The following is a 13,951-nucleotide window of genomic DNA, read 5'->3' as shown; positions in this document are numbered from 1 at the left end:
ACCAAATTCTTTTTTGGCCTCAACTGTATGGATCTTTTATTTGGTCAGGCTTAAGTGCAGAGCGGTTTTTGACGTGTGAACAGATAACCATGGACTACTGAGTGAATGTACATCCAGTGACAGTGGAGGGATTAGCTGCAGTTACATTAATAAGAACATGAGGGGAGTTGGGTGGCACTACTCCTGTGCTTGTAGAGAGCTCTTTCCCAGCTCTACACAGGATGATTCCCAACAATAACGTAGGAAACACACCTGTGCATGGCTTAGCGACATCACAACATGACGATGCAGTCCTTGTTCTACAGAAGAAACCGAGGCCCAGACAACATGACTCATTTACAATGTGATGTTAGATTTCACCTTCAGTCCATCTGGTTACAGTCAATGGAGTTTCTGCTACTGATGACCTTTCAGATACTTGATGAAGAACTCTCCTGTGAAATAGGAAACCACCTTTTGGAATGTGCTCAGGTATGCTGAGGCAATACCACAGAAGGACCAGGGCACTCAGTAACCTAAAGTGCTTCAGGATCTCTCCAGCTTGTTGAGGACAGCAGGAGCAGGTCTGGGCAGGAATTTAGACACCATGTCTGGAGGCTATCGGAGATACCGCATCTCATTGGAGGTTGGTTTCTAAGCTCCCAGGACAAAAACTGCAAAGATGGTTCTTCAGCCAGTGAGGCAGCAGCCTGTGCTAAAAGAATTCAAATAGGGATTGGACTTAAAAAATTAGTAAAATGGGGCTGGAGGGATGGCTTAGCAAGCCAAAGGACCCAAGTTTGATTCCCTAGAACCCATGTTAGCCAGATGCACAAGGTGGCACATGCGCCTGGAGTTCATTTGCCGTGGCTGGAGGTCATGGCTCACCTATTGTCTCTCTCCCTCTTTCTCTCTGTCGAAAAAATAACTAAATAAAAATAAAATATTAAAAATAATTAGTGAAATGTCCACTGAACTTTACCTTTACAAATTGCTAAAATGGTACATTTTATGCCATGTCTATGACCACAATAAAACAAAAGTCAACAAAAATGTGATAAATCCATAGTTTAGACAAAACAACAGATTCAAGCACAATAACTTCAAATGTCATTAGAAGAAGGAAAGAAGGAGCTTTGGTGTCCCTGTTAGACTCCAGACAAAAAGAAGCACCTTTACTATGGAAGCACCTGTCTTGGAAATTGGGTAAAGAAGTATAAAAACAAAATATCAGTCATGAGCAATTAAATTGTTTTTAAAAAGTTTTTTTTCTTAATTAATTAATCCAGGCTGACCTGAAACTCACTTTTTAATTTTTTTATTTTTTGGATTTTTGAGGTAGAGTCTCACTCTAGCCCAGGCTGACCTGGAATTCACTATGCAGTCTCAGGGTGGCCTTGAACTCACAGCAATCCTCCTACCTCTGCCTCCCGAGTGCTGGGATTAAAGGCGTGCACCACCACACCTGGCTTATTTTTTATTTTTTGTTTATTGAGGTAGGGTTTCACTCTAGTACAGGCTAACCTGGAATTCACTATGTAGTCTCAGGGTGGCCTTGAACTCACAGTGATAATCCTCCTATCCCTGCCTCCTGAGTGCTGAGATTAAAGGCGTGTGCCACCATGCCTGGCTCTGAAACTCATTTTGTAGCTTTAGGCTGGCCTTGAACTCAAGGTGGCCCTCCTATCTCAACTTCCTGAGTGCTGGGATTAAAGATGTATGCCACCACGCTTGGCAAGAATTTATTTGTGTTCGTGTGTGTGTGTGTGTGTGTATTCATGCACACCAGGATCCCTTGCCACCTGCAAATGGAATATCAGACACTTGAGCTACTTTTTATTTATTTATTTATTTGAGAGTGACAGACAGAAAAAGAGGCAGAGAGAGAGAGAGAGAGAGAGAGAGAGAGAGAGAGAGAGAGAGAGAATGGACACACCAGGGCCTCCAGTCACTGCAAATGAACTCCAGATGAATGTGCCACATTGTGCATCTGGCTTATGTGGGTCCTGGGAAATCAAGCCTCAAACCGGGGTCCTTTGGCTTCACAGGCAAGCACTTAAACACTAAGCCATCTGTCCAGTCCTGAGCCACTTAAAAAATATTTTTAATATTTATTTATTGGAGAGGGAGAGAGAATGGGCACACCAGGGCCTCCAGACACTGCAAACAAACTCCAGACACATAGGCCACCTTGTGTATCTGGCTTATGTTGGGATTGGGGAATTGAATCTGGGTTTTATAGGCTTCACAGCCAAGCACCTTAACCTTAACTGTTAAGCCATCTCACTTTTTGCCTCACACTTTATGCCAGTAACTGGAGAATTGAACCCAGGTTGGCAGGAATTGCAAGCGAGTGCCTTTAACTGCTGAGTCATCCTTCCATCCCCCTAATGATTTTTTTGTGTGTGTGCTTCTGTATTATGTGTATGTATATTCATATGCATGTGGGTGCATGTGTTTGTTAATATTTATTTATGAGAGAGATGGGGAGGAGAGAGAGAGAGAGAGAGAGAGAGAGAGGGGGGGGGGGAGAGGGAATGTTTCTGGGCTTCTAGCCACTGCAAACGAACTCCAGATGCATGTGCCACCATGTGCATCTGGCTTACATGGGTACTGGGCAATTGAACCTAGGTCCTTAGGCCTCACAGGCAAGAAAAACACCTTAACCATGCAGCCATCTGTCAAGCACCCCCCTTTTTATTGGCTTTTGGTTTTTCGAGGTAGGGTTTTACTCTAGCCCATGCTGACCTGGAATTCACTATGTAGTCTCAGGCTGGCCTTGAACTCATGTCTATCCTCTTACCTCTGTCTCCTAAGTGCTGGGATTAAAGGCATGCACCACCACATCCTGCCTGTCAAATATGTTTGAGTGGCTGTGAGGTAAACGTTTTTTTAATATGTAGATTTTATTTATTTGAAAGAGAGCGATAAAGAGGCAGAGAGAGAGAAAGAGAGGGGGAGAACGAATGAGTGCACCAGGGCCTCTAGCCACTGTAAACAAACTCCAGATGCATTTGCCACCCTGTGCATCTGGCTTTATATGGGTATTAGAAATGAACCCTAGTCTTTGGGCTTTGCAGGCAGATACCTTAACTACTGAGCCACCTCACCAGCCCTAGAATTTGAGTTTTCATGTGGAACCTTCCAAAATATAAATGTTAGCAATTAATTTAAACTTAGCTAAGGTGTGGGCCAAAGAAAACTGTCTGTATATATTAGAGCTGGCTTTTGGGACAATTCATTTACAATATGGAGAACAAAAGAAATGAGCTTTGCATTCAGGGAGGGGCTGAATCCTGTGTGGTTACAGTATTAATAGGTGCCATGGAGAAATCTGATTTCCCATAATGACTGGTTGGTTTTGTTTTTCTTTTCTTTTTCTTTTTCTTTTTTTGGTTTTTCAAGGTAGTCACTCTAGTCCAGGCTGACCTGGAATTCACTATGGAGTCTCAGGGTGGCCTCAAACTCACGGCAATCCTCTTACCTCTGCCTCCTGAGTGCTGGGATTGAAGGCGTGCACCACTACACCCAACTTCGTTTACTTTCTTTATAATTTTATTTATTTGAGAGAGGTAGTAAGAAAGAGAAAGAGTCAGATAGAATGAGAGAGAAAGAATGAACATGCCAGGGTTTCAGCTGCTGCAAACAAACTCCAGATGCATGTACCACCTTGTGCATCTGGCTTATGTGGATCCTAGGGAATTGAGCCTGGGTCCTTTAGTTTTCCAAGCAAGTACCTTAACCACTAACCCATCCCTCCAGCCCTGCTATTTTCTTTTCTTCTTCTTCTTCTATTTTTTTTTTTTTTTGAGGTAGGGTCTTACTCTAGCCCAGGCTGACCTGGAATTCATTCTGTATTCTCAGGGTGACCTCGAACTCATGGAGAGCCTCCTACCTCTGCCTCCTGAGTGCTGGAATTAAAGGTGTGTGCCACCATGCCCAGCTCCTCCTATTTTCTTTTTATCTATTTATTACACACACACACACACACACACACACACACACACACACACAGAGGATGGGCATGCCTGGGCTCTAGCCACTCAAACAAACTCCAGATGCATGTGTCACCAAGTACATCTTCTAGCTTATGTGGGTTCTGGGGAATTGAACCTGGGTCAGTAGGCTTCACAAGCAAGTGCCCCAACTGCTAAGCCATCTCTCCAGCCCTCATTTTTCTTTTTTGAGGCAAGGTTTCATGTAGCCTAGGCTGACCTCAAACTTCTATGTTGCTAAGGATGACCTCAAACTTCTCATCCCCTTGCCTGTACCTTTTAAATGCTGGCATTACAGTTGTGCACCTCCATGCCCACTTTATGCAGCGCTGGGGAATGAACATAGGGGTTTGTGCATGCTAATCAAACCTTTTACATACTGAACTACATTCAGCCTACATTTTCTTTGTTGTTTGTTTTGTTTTTCAAGGTTGGATCTCACTCTAGCTCAGGCTGACCTGGAATTCACTATGCAGTCTCAGGGTGGCCTTGAATACACAGTGATGATCCTCCTCCTACTGCCTCTGGAGTGTTGGGATTAAAGGCATGCATCACCACACCCAGCCCAGCTTGTCTTTTTTTTTTTTTTAATTTTTATTTATTTATTTGACAGAGAGAGAGAGAGAGAGAGAGAGAGAGAGGGAGAGATTGAGAATGAATAGGCTCGACAGGCCCTCTAGCCACTGCAGACGAACTCCAGACTTGTGAGCCTGCTTGCGCAGCTGGCTAACATGGGTCCTGAGGAATTGAACCTGGGTCCTTTGGCTTTACAAACACTTTAACCGCTAAGCCATCCCTCCAGCCCTGTCTTTTCTTTTAATACACACTTTTTTTTTTTGGCCTTGCTTGGGGATTGAACCCAAGGCCTGGTGCATGCTAGATAAGTGCTTTGCCAACTTCCCTTGTTTTTTCTTTTAAGATAGGAGAGTTTTTCTGTGTGGTTCAGGTTGGTCTCAAACTTGTATTTCTCCTGCTTCAGTCTTTCAAATGCTGGTATTACAGGTGTATTACACCATGTGTGACTGCTCACAATGCTTTATTTCTTGCAAACCATTTGCTACTTCCATCTGTAAGAGAGAAAAGTGCCCTGGGAGGAGGTGGATCAGAGCCCATTGCAGGCCAGAAAACCCTGTGCCATTTGACAGTCATCTCAGCTTTCCTCCAATCATCTTGCCAGGCTAGAGATCCTCTCTGATGCTTCATGTTCTGTCATTTTTCTGAAAGCCTCATTCTGGTTTTTGGTGGTTGCTGTGGTAACATGGGGAATGACCAACTCTCCTGAATGGTATTCATGCCTTTCATCTTATTTGTATGCGACTAACCAATCAAGGACCATCTGGGTCTATATGAACCCCTGCACATACATTATAGTCTTCTTGGACTTGCCAGGTGCTCTAAGAAAGAAAAAGCACCTGCACCTGCCTTGGGGAGGGGACAGATCTGCTGTCCTTGCATCTGACACCCACTACTCCTACTCCCGTTTCAATGAAGCCACTCTTCACCGGTACCCCCCAAACTGGCTGTTGCAGTCAGGTTCACATCGCTGGCAGAAATCACCCAACCAAGAGCAGCTTTTGGGAAAAAAGGATTTATTTTGGCTTACAGACTCAAGAGGAAGCTCCATCATGGCAGGGGAAAACGATGGAATGAGCAGAGGATGGACATCACCTCCTGTCCAACATAAAGTGGACAACAGCAACAGGAGAGTGTGCTGAACACTGGCATGGGGAAACTGGCTATAATACCCATAAGCCCACCCCCAACAATACACCACCTCTAGGAGACATTAGTTCCCAAATCTCCATCAGCTGGGAACCTAGCATTCAGAACTCCTAAGTTTATGGGGGACACCTAATCAAACCACTACCTACCATCCCTAGCCCCCATAAACTGATAACCATCCATGATGTAAAATGCAATGCATTCAGTCCCCACAATTTTCAAAGTCCCCACATTGTTTATCAATCCTAATGATGTTCAAATATCCTCATAATCCATGCCCTTTTAACTGAGCCATAATACCAAAGAAAATATCCCCCTCTCCCCGCAAACCCATAACATCACAGAATAAACATTCACATTGCAAAAGATGGTACTGGGCATAGCAAAGAAATATTCAACCAATACAAGACTTAAAACAACCAGGGCAAACATCAAACTCTGTAGCTCCAAGACCAAAAACAGTTAGTGACAAATCTCCAATTCTAATCAGCAACAAGTCTCTGGAGTTCCAATTCCACTCCTCCAGCTAGGTTTACTCACAGTCCTGGCAAACTTCAGTGGGGCTGGAAGCTTTCCTTTGCAGCCATCTTGTGGTCCCAGCATCTCCACTGGGTCTACACTGCAACCCATGGTTCATCCTCATGATTCCACTGGGTCTCCATGCAGACATCTAGCAAACCTGCTTCACACTGCCCATGGAGGTTTTCAAAACACAAGACCACATTGACCCTCTGTTTCCTGAATTTTTTATACTCCACAATACCAGGTAGAGTGCCAATTTGTTAATCCAGGGATAAACCAGACTTTGAAGAACAGGACACCCCTTTGAGCATTCAGACCCCTTCAAAAAACTGCATTCTTTCTGTTGTACCAATGCATGAAAGTTGGCCCAATCTTTTTCTTTTCATTTTATTTTATTTATTATATCTTCTTGTTATTTTGTTTTGTTTTTCTTAATTTTTATTAACATTTTCCATGATTATAAAAAATATAAAATATTTAATTTATATTTTATATTTTTATATAAATATTTTATATTTAATTTATATTTTCCATGATTATAAAAAATATCCATGGTAATACCCTCCCTCCCCCCATTTTCCCCTTTGAAATTCCATTCTCCATCATATCCCCTCCCCATCTCAATCAGTCTCTCTTTTATTTTGATGCCATGGTCTTTTCCTCCTCTTATGATGGTTTTGTGTAGGTAGTGTCAGGCACCATGAGGTCATGGATATTGAGGCCATTTTATGTCCGGAGGAAGCACGTTGTAAGGAGTCCTACCCTTCCTTTGGCTCTTACATTCTTTCTGCCACCTCTTCCACATTAGACCCTGAGCCTTGGAAGGTGTGATTGAGATGTTACTAAGTACTTCAGTCACTTCTTTCCAGCACTATGATACCTTCTGAGTCATCCCAAGGTCCCTGCCATCTGAAAAGAGAAGATTCTCTACACAAACTGAGAGTAGTGTTAGTATAAGGGTATAAATATTAAGAGAAGTGCTTGCTGGGCAGTTTGATAAGCATAGTATATACATTTTTCCAGACATCAGCAGATGTTACACCCCTAGGGCTCATGACTGCCCCTGTTTTAAGTTTTCAGTATCAGGGATGTATTCCCTCCCATGGAGCAGGCCTCCAGTCCAATTAGAGGGCAGTTAGTTTCCACCATGACAGATGTGCCACTATTGCACCTGTTGGCTCATTTGGCCTGGCTGGCCAATTATAAGGTTTGTAGTGTCCACTGTTGAGTATCTTCACTGGTGGTATCTCTTTCTCCCATTGAACTATATCTATAATGGCTTCTTCCAGCTTTCTGTCAGCTGGTCTCCATGGAGGACATTATCAGCTCAGTTCCAGCAGGATTTCTCAGTGGCCTTGCAGCCCAAGTATGTGGCATCTTCAGCAATAGGGTCTTATGATCTATTCCTGGTAGGAAATGAAGGGCCTCGGCAAAGGCCTATAATGTTTTGGGGGCATCAGGGACCTCCCTGGCCAACAACTCCCTGGTAGTATCCCATCCCTGGCACTGAAAATTTTCTAATAATGATCTATGGCTACTGAGTGTTCCATTGTCCGAAACCTGAGGATTCCATATGATTTATTTGCATCATCTTAGATTTTTATTAGCCCTCCCTCCACCTTTCCTTTACTCAATATCTTCTCCTGACCTTACTTTGGGCCTTTTCACCCCCGTTAACCTATTCTTCTACTTACATATATACAATACCAACCTATTAAGTACCCTCATCCCTTCCTTTCTCTTTCCTTTATATCTCCTTTTTAACTTACTGGCCTCTGCTACTGAGTTTTTTTCTACTCACACAGAAGCCCAGTCATCTGTAGCTAGGATCCACATATGAGGGAGAACATGTGGCACTTGGCTTTCTGGGCCTGGGTTACCTCACTTAGTATTTCCAGATCCATCCATTTTCCTGCAAATTTCATAACTTCATTTTTCGTTACTGCTGAGTAGAACTCCATTGTATAAATGTGTCACATCTTCGTTATCCACTCAGCAGTTGAGGGACATCTAGGCTGGTTCCATTTCCCAGCTATTATGAATTGAGCAGCAATAAACATGGTTGAGCATGTACTTCTAAGGAAATGGGATGAGTCCTTAGGATATATGCCTAGGAGTGCTATAGCTGGGTCATATGGTAGATATATTTTTAGCTGTCTTAGGAACCTCCACATTGATTTCCACAATGGCTGGACCAGATTGCATTCCTACCAACAGTGTAGAAGGGTTCCTCTTTTTCCACATCCCTGCCAGCATTTATGATCATTTGTTTTCATGATGGTGGCCAATCTGACAGGAGTGAGATGGAATCTCAATGTAGTTATAATCTGCATTTCCTTGATGACTAGTGATGTAGAACATTTTTTTTAGATGCTTATATGCCATTCGTATTTCTTCCTTTGAGAACTCTCTATTTAGCTCGATAGCCCATTTTTTGATTGGCTTGTTTGATTCCTTATTATTTAACTTTTTGAGTTCTATGTATATCCTAGATATTAATCCTCTATTAGATATATAGCTGGCAAAGATTTTTTCCCATTCTGTAGGTTGCCTCTTTGCTTTATTCACAGTGTCCTTTGCAGTACAAAATCTTTGTAATTTCATGAGGTCCCAGTGGTTAACTGTGGTTTTATTGCCTGAGCAATTGGGATTATATTCAGAAAGTCTTTGCCAAGACCAGTATGTTGAAGGGTTTCCCCTACTTTTTCCTCTAACAATTTTAGAGTTTCAAGTCTGTTAAGGTCTTTAGTCCATTTGGACTTAATTCTTGTGCATGGAGAGAGAGAAGAATCTATTTTCATCTTTCTATAGATACATATCCAGTTTTCCCAGCACCATTTGCTGAAGAGGTGGTCTTTTCTCCAACGAGTATTTTTGGTATTTTTATCGAATATGAGGTGGCTATAGCTACCTGGACTTACATCTGGGTCCTCTATTCTGTTCCATTGATCTACATGTCTGCTTTTGTGCCAGTACCACACTGTTTTTTTTTTTTTTTTTACTATGGCTCTGTATTATAGGTTAAAATCAGGTGTGGTGATACCACCCGCCTTATTTTTGTTTCTCAGTATTATTTTAGATATTCAAGGGTTTTTTTTTTGTGATTCCAAATGAATTTTTGGATTGTTTTTTCTCTTTCTGTGAAGAATGCCTTTGGAATTTTGATGGGGATTGCATTAAATGTGTAGGTTGCTTTTGGTAAGATTGTCATTTTCACAATATTGATTTTTCCATCCAGGAACAAGGGTTTCCATTTCTTAGTGTCTACTGCAATTTCTCGCTTGAGTGTTTTATAGTTTTCATTATAGAGATCCTTTACTTCCTTGGTTAGGTTTATTCCAAGGTACTTTTTTTCTTTGATGCGATTGTGAATGGGAGTGATTCTCTGATTTCATTCTCTGTGTGTTTGTTGTTAGCATATAGGAAGGCTACTGATTTCTGTGTATTTATTTTGTATCCTGCTACATGGCTGTAGGTGTTTATCAGCTCTAACAGTTTGCTGGTAGAGTCTTTAGGGTCCTTTTTTTTTTTTTTTTAATAAAATACCATACACTTTTTTTAAATTTTATTTTATCTTTATTTTTTTAATTTTTTTAAATTTATTTATATGAGAGCGACAGACACAGAGAGAAAGACAGATAGAGGGAGAGAGAGAGAATGGGTGCGCCAGAGCTTCCAGCCTCAGCAAACGAACTCCAGACGTGTGCGCCCCCTTGTGCATCTGGCTAACGTGGGACCTGGGGAACCGAGCCTCGAACTGGGGTCCTTAGGCTTCACAGGCAAGCGCTTAACCGCTAAGCCATCTCTCCAGCCCTAGGGTCCTTTATATAGAGAATCACATCATCTGCAAATAATGATAACTTGATTTCTTCCTTTCCAATTTATATCCCTTTTATGTGTGTCTCTTGCCTTATTGCTATGGCTATGACTTCCATTACTATATTAAATAAACGTGGGGACAGTAGACACTCTTGTCTTACTCCTGATTTTAGTGTAAAAGCTTCCAGTTTTTCCCTATTTAGTAATATGTTGGGTATAGGCTTGTCATAAATAGCCTTTATTATATTGAGATATGTTCCTTCTATTCCCAGTCTCTGCAGGACTTTTATCATGAAGGGATGTTGGATTTTATCAAACACTTTCTCTGCATCTAATGAGATGATCATGTGATTTTTGTACTTCAGTCCATTTATATAATGTATTACATTTATAGATTTGTGTATGTTGAACCATCCCTGCATCTCTGGGATAAAGCCTACTTGGTCAGGGTGAATGATCTTTCTGATATATTCTTGTATTCTGTTTGCCAATATTTTGTTGAGAATTTTCGCATCTGTGTTCATGAGGGAGATTGGTCTGTAATTTTCTTTTTTTGTTCTATCTTTGCCTGGTTTTGGTATCAGGGTGATGCTGGCTTCATAGAAGGAATTTGGTAGGATTCCTTCTTTTTCTATTTTATAGAAAAGCTTAAGAAACAATGGTGTTAGTTATTCCCTGAAGGTCTGGTAAAATTCAGCAGTGAATCCATCTGGGCCTGGACTTTTTTTAGTTGGGAGATTTTTGATAGCTGCTTGGATCTCCATGCTTGTTATAGGTCTATTTAAGTGATTAATCTCATCTTGATTTAATTTAGGTATGTCATATAAATCAAGGAAATCGTCCATTTCTTTCAGATTTTCATACTTTGTGGAGTATATGCCTTTATAGTATGTCACTACCATTTTTTAAATTTCTCTGGCATCTGTTGTGAGGTTACCTTTTTCATCTCTAATTTTATTAATTTGTGTCTCTTCTCTCTTTCTTTTGGTCAGATTTGCTAAGGGTTTATTAATCTTGTTTATCCTTTCAAAGAACCAGCTCTTTGTTTCATTGATTCTTTGGATTTTTTTTTGTTTGTTTCTATTTCATTAATTTCTGCCCTAATCTTTATTATTTCTTCCCATCTACTGATTTTTGGTTTGCCTTGTTCATCTTTTTCCAAGGCTTTAAGGTGAAGCATTAGGCCATTTACTTGTGACCTTTCTAATTTCTTAATATAGGCACTTAAAGCTATAAATTTACCTCTTACGACTGCCTTCATTGTATCCCAGAGATTTTGGTATGTTGCGTTCTCATTATTGTTTGACCCTATAAATTTTTTGATTTCCTTCTTGATTTCTTTATTGACCCATTCATCATTTAGTAGTGTATTGTTTAGTTTCCACGATTTTGTGTATGCTCTATAGCCTTTCTTGCTATTGATTTGTAGTTTGATTCCATTGTGGTCAGATAGAATGCAAGGAATTATTTCAATTTTCCTGAATTTGTTAAGATTTGCTTTGTGTCCTAATATATGGTATATTTTAGAGAATGTTCCATGTGCTGCTAAAAAGAATGTATATTCTGCAGCATTTGGGTGAAATATCCTATAGATATCTGTTAGGTCCATTCCTTCTATGACCTCATTTAGTCCAGATGCCTCTCTGTTTATTTTTTCCTGGGATGACCTGTCAATTGATGAGAGTGGGGTGTTGAAGTCACCCCCTACCACTGTGTTTGGTGAATTCTGTGACCTTAGTTCTAATAGCGTTTGTTTGATGAATTTGGGGGCCTCCATGTGAGGTGCATATATGTTTAGGATTGTAATGTCCTCCTGTTGGAGGGTGCCTTTAATAAATATAAAGTGACCTTCCTTATATTTCTTAACTAATGTTGGACTGAAGTCTACCTTGTCTAATATTAGATTAGCGACCCCTGTTTATTTTTCTAGATCCATTTGCTTGAAACACTGTTTTCCAACCTTTCACCCTAAGATAGTGTCCATCCTTTATAGGAAGGTGGGTTTCTTGGAGGCAACAAATTGAAGGATCCTTCTTTTTAACCCAGTCTGTGAACATATGTCTTTTGGTTGAGGCATTGAGGCCGTTGATATTAAGAGATAATATTGAAAGTGTGTATTCATTTTTGCCATTTTTTTGTAGTTCTTCCAGTTTTACCCTGGCTCTCTTGTGTTAAGTAATATTTGAGTATTGCTTGCTTTTTCCTGGTTCCTTATATGTGTGCTTTTCTTTTTCTTCAGCATGGAGGATCCTATCAAGGATTTTCTGTAGAGCTGATTTTGTCTTCAAACACTCCTTTAGCCTGCTTTTGTCGTGGAATGTCCTTATTGCTCCGTCTATTTGAATGGATAGTTTTGCAGGATAAAGTAACCTTGGTTTGGGGCGAGCCCCCGTCCTGCAGGGAAAGAACGACCACCAGACGAAGATCCTTCTCGATCACACTTTATTGGAGAGCCTCTTGGTTAACAGGAAAGTTGATGGCGAGGGGCGAGGGGCGCAGGAGTGTAGCTGCTTTTATAGGGCAGAATACTATGGGACGCCTGCTGATTGGCTGCCATAGGCTCACCCACCCACAGGAGCCACGGGATAGGCTCAGGACAAGGTGCATCAAGCGCATGCACAACCTCAAGGGAGGTTGCTGCCTAAATGAGGAAGTATTTACCTCAAGACTGGCGGGAAGCCAGCATAATGGCATCTGCATTGGCTCCCTACATTGGTTAACAGTTATTATCTTTCAGAACTTGGAATACATCACTCCATGCCCTTCTGGCTTTTAAAGTTTGTGTGTGTAATCTGCTGTAATCCTGATAGGCTTGCCTTTGTAGGTAACTTGATTTTTCTCTCTGACTGCTTTCAATATTTTTCTTTGGCTTGTGTGTTTGGTAGTTTGATAATAATATGGTGAGGAGAGGTTCTTTCCAGGTTTTGTCTGGCTGGTGTTCTAAAGGATTCCTGTATCTGCATTGGCACCTCCTTTCCAATTTGGGGGAAGTTTTCTTCCATGATTTTGTTGAAGATGCCTACTATGCCTTTGGAGTGAAATTCTTCTCCTTCTACTATGCCCTGAATTCTTATGTTTGATCTTTTCATAGTGTCCCAAATATGTTGAAATTCCCACTCATACTTTCCTATTAGTTTGTCTTTTTCTCTTTTGGACTGTATTAGATCTGCCACCTGGTCTTCTAGCTTAGATATTCTGTCCTCTCCTTCATCCATTCTACTGGTGAGATTTTCTATAGAGTTTTTTATTTCATTAACTGTGTTCTTCATTGCTAGTAATTCTGAGTGGTTTTTCTTTATTATTTCTATTTCCTTATTTATGTCTAGTATTGACCTCTTTATTTCATTAAATTGGCGTCCTGTGTTTTCTTTGATTCCTTTGATTTCCTGTTTCATTCCTTTGATTTCTTTGACTTACTTGAACATATTTATAATCATTCTTTTGAAATCTTTCTCAGGCATTTCCTCTAACTCGTTCTCACTAGAGATAATTTCTGATGCATTGATACTTTTCAGTGGCTTTATATTGTCATGATTTTGGGTGTTTCTTTTTTTTAAAAAAATTTTATTTATTTGAGAGCGACAGACACAGAGAGAAAGACAGATAGAGGGAGAGAGAGAGAATGGGCGTGCCAGGGCTTCCAGCCTCTGCAAACGAACTCCAGATGCGTGCGCCCCCTTGTGCATCTGGCTAACGAGGGACCTGGGGAACCGAGCCTCGAACCGGGGTCCTTAGGCTTCACAGGCAAGTGCTTAACCGCTAAGCCATCTCTCCAGCCCGGTGTTTCTTGTGTTATAATGTATATATTTTTGCATCCTGGATTATTTGATGATTAGATTTTCTAGTTAGCTGGGCATTATTAGATGTATCAGTCAATCTGATGTTATATGACTTCAGGATAGGAGCTTAAGGCA

This window comes from Jaculus jaculus, chromosome 2 (genome assembly GCF_020740685.1).
Source record: "Jaculus jaculus isolate mJacJac1 chromosome 2, mJacJac1.mat.Y.cur, whole genome shotgun sequence".
NCBI lineage: Eukaryota > Metazoa > Chordata > Mammalia > Rodentia > Dipodidae > Jaculus > Jaculus jaculus.
The sequence above is the reverse complement of the archived record's forward strand: the minus strand, read 5'-3'. Positions refer to the sequence as shown.